Source organism: Nicotiana attenuata, unplaced genomic scaffold (assembly GCF_001879085.1).
Source record: "Nicotiana attenuata strain UT unplaced genomic scaffold, NIATTr2, whole genome shotgun sequence".
Classification (NCBI taxonomy): Eukaryota; Viridiplantae; Streptophyta; class Magnoliopsida; order Solanales; family Solanaceae; genus Nicotiana; species Nicotiana attenuata.
In genome coordinates this window covers 9,003-13,067 of record NW_017678663.1, presented here as the reverse complement: position 1 = coordinate 13,067, position 4,065 = coordinate 9,003, and positions in this window count along the sequence as shown.

Sequence of the window (4,065 nt, the reverse complement as noted above, 5' to 3'; positions counted from 1 at the left end):
CAACCGTGTACCTCATAGTAAAACACAATCCATTCCTTATGAGAAGTGGAAAGGAAGGAAGCCTAGCTTGAAATACTTCAAAGTGTGGGGGTGTTTAGCTAAGGTACAAGTTCCTAAACCTAAAAGGGTTAAGATAGGTCCAAAAACGGTTGATTGTGTGTTTATTGGATATGTAACCAATAGCAAGGCATATCGTTTTCTGGTTCATAAATCAAAAAATCCTGAGATTCACATTAATACGATAATAGAATCAGATAGTGCTGAATTCTTTGAAACTATTTTTCCATATAAAAAGGAAAGTGAAGTGACCTGCCAAAAGTCAAAACGATTTCGGGAGGAAATAATAGATGATATGCCTAATGAAGAAAATCCGAGAAGAAGTAAACGTCAAAGGACATCAACTTCATTCGGTCCAGATTTTCTGACTTTTCTATTAGAAAATGAGCCTCGTACCTTCAAGGAAGCAATGTCTTCCTCAGAGGCACAATATTGGAAAGAAGCTGTCAATGGTGAAATAGAATCCATATTGAGCAACCATACTTGGAAATTGGTTGATCTTCCTCCAAGTAACAAAACGTTGGGTTCTAAATGGATTTTCAAGAAGAAAATGAAAGACGATGGTACTATTGACAAATACAAGGCAAGACTTGTTGTCAAAGGATTTAGACAACTAGAAGGTCTTGACTATTTTGACACATACTCGCCGGTAACAAGAATTACATCCATTCGGATGCTAATAGCGTTAGCCGCCTTGTATGGTCTTCAAATCCATCAAATGGATGTAAAAACAGCCTTCTTAAATGGTGATCTTGAGGAAGAAATTTACATGAACCAACCTGAAGGGTTTGTGGTTCCGGGAAAAGAAAAGAAGGCGTGTAGACTTATTAAGTCTCTTTATGGACTAAAACAAGCACCCAAACAATGGCATGCGAAAATTGACCAAACAATGTTGTCAAATGGTTTTAAGATTAATGAATGTGATAAATGTATGTACATTAAGAACGTTCCAAATCATATAGTCATTGTTTGCTTATATGTTGATGATATGCTAATAATGAGCAAAGACATTGCCGACATTCAAGCTACTAAGCGCATGCTTGCTAGTAAGTTTGATATGAAAGACTTAGGAGTTGCCGATGTAATTCTAGGAATTAAAATCCAGAGGACTCCTCAAGGTCTAGCTTTGTCTCAATCACATTACGTGAAAATGGTATTTGAAAATTTCAAACACTTGGAATTTAGAAGTGCAAGAACTCCAATTGACTTAAATCATCATCTCATAAAGAATAAAGGTGAAAGTACATCTCAATTGGAGTATGCTCGTGTGTTGGGAAGCTTAATGTACATCATGAACTGTACACGACCTGATATAGCTTGTGCGATAAGTAAACTTAGTCGATTCACAAGTAATCCCAACAAACATCACTGGGTAGCAATGAAACGAGTTCTGGGATATTTGGAATATACCCAAGACTACGCTTTGCATTACAATAAATATCCTGCGGTTATCGAAGGATATAGTGATGCAAATTGGATAACCGGCTCAACAGAAACAAAGTCCACAAGTGGATTTAACCAAAAAATAGAATTTCGGTAAAAACTAGAAATTAAGAGAAAAAATCGGGTTACTGATAATCAGGAGACGAAAAGAATAAGGAATTTTTGAGAATAATAAAGCAGTAAATAAGTTTGTATTTCAATGTAATCTCAATGATATTTCGTGTCCTTACAAATGCTGAGATCTCCTCCTTTTATAGTTGATTTTTCTAGGAAAAGGTATAATGTCTCAGTTTTAAAGAGGCAATTATGAGCATTAAATGACATTAAATGAAACGTTACACAATCATTCATATTCAATGCTGATTCGCTAACGTATTTGACATTTAATACTGAATTTAGACTTCTTTATGCTATCAGATTCATATCTTCAATTCCTTCTGACCTCCTGGCTTTAATTAAGTTAAATAGATACGAGACTCGTATTATTTGAATAGCATCTCGTGCCTATTTAACTCTCTTCTTTTCGTATCTGATATCGCCCGTGCCCCTCAATTGATCATCATGTTTTGACCATTTGACCAGTCCACGTGTCATGCCACGTCACCTTCAATATAAATTCAGTTTTTTCCCAATACAAGCCTGAATATGCATCTAAAAAACTTAATAGTTCATGCCCTGCAGTAGCATCAATTAACTGATCTATGTGGGGCAAAGGAAAAGAATCTTTTGGACAGGCTTTATTAAGGTCTGTGTAATCTACACAGACTCGCCACTTACCGTTCTTCTTGGGAACCACAACAGTATTAGCTAACCAGTTAGGATACTTTACCTCGCGAATCGAACCAATTTTTAGCAATTTTTGAACTTCCTCTTGAATCACCTTATTTTTGAAGGTTCCTTGTTTTCTTTTCTTTTGCTTGACGGGAGGATACGATGGATCTTCATTTAGTTTATGAGTCATCACCTCCGGTGGTATACCTGTCATGTCTGTATGGGACCAAGCAAAACAGTCTGCACTAGCTTTTAAAAATTCAATTAACTTACGTTTTACCTCCGGGCTAAGATTAGCTCCTATGTACACTTTTCTCTCGGGCCAATGTATAAATAACACCACAGCCTCTAGCTCTTCTATCGTTGTTTTGATGTTATCATTCTCCTCCGGTTCTTGAATGGTATCAGGTCTTGAATTCAGATCTGTTTGCTTCTGCTCAGGTGAGGTTGTTTCCATGTTACCCTCACCTAAATTCTGTAATTGCTATTCGTCTCCACCATTAACAATTGAATCTGCAACGGAATTGATGCTCCTAGATGTTTGTTGATCACCTCTGATTTGGCATATTCCCCATGGAGATGGGAATTTAATAACTTGATGTAGAGTTGATGGGACAGCATCCATATCATGGATCCAAGGTCTCCCCATGATCATATTATAAGCCATTTCCATATCTACTATTTGAAATTTAGTTTCTTTAACAACACCCGCAGCAAAATTTGTTAGAACTACCTCTCCTTTTGTTACTACACTTGAATTGTCGAACCCGGACAAGGTATTGGCCTTTGGTATCATTTTGTCTTCAGCTTGCATTTCACGTAACACCCTTAGTAGTATAATATTTACGGAACTTCCTGGATCAATCAAAACTCGCTTTACATTAGTGTCATGTACAAGTAAAGATATTACCAGTGCATCGTTGTGGGGGGTGATTACTCCTTCTGTATCTGCATCATCAAAAGTGATACTTTCATCTTCTAAGGTCTGTCGCACTCGCTTCCCGTGCGTGATTGTTACTTTGGAAACTTTATTTGAAGCCGTATATGTTACTCCATAAATATCCTCTCCCCCACTTATAACATTCACGGTTCTCTTGGGTGATGGGGGCTTTGGTGGTTCTTGCCTATTTTTCATGTAGGCTTGCTTACCTTTCTCACTAAATAACTCAGTGAGATACCCTTGCTTCAATAGATGGTCCACTTCACTTTGCAAGAATCTACATTCTGAAGTCTTATGCCCGTGATCATTGTGAAATTCGCACCAATGATCTGGATTGCGCTTATTTGGATTTGACCGCATCTCTTTTGGCCACCGTACCTTATCTCCCATGCTCCTCAAAACAGCTACGAGCTCAGAGGTAGTGACGTTGAAATTATATCCACCAAATCTTGCCTTCAAACTTCCATCATCATCTCGTGACCCGCGTGTGTTTCGATCATTCCCAAACCTTGATGAGGAGCCTGATTCCCTGTTCCTAGGTCTGTGATCGTACCTTTGATTATCTTGTCTTGACCGTGAGTCCTTTCCCGCAGGTCCCATGTATGGCTCGTACATGTTTTTACCGGATCTCTTTTCATTTTCAACACGCCTTGAGCTTACCTTTTCTTCTGTTTTATGTCGTAAAATAATGTCTTCTTCAATCCTCATCTTTGTGCTGTATCTGTTGTAGACATCACTCCACGTTGTTGCTGGGAATTCTCGAAGGCTTTCTTGAGTCGCCTCGTGGCTTCTGAACTCTTCTCATTTAAATTACTAGCAAAGGCTATGGCTGCCCAATTGTCAGGTACTCGTGG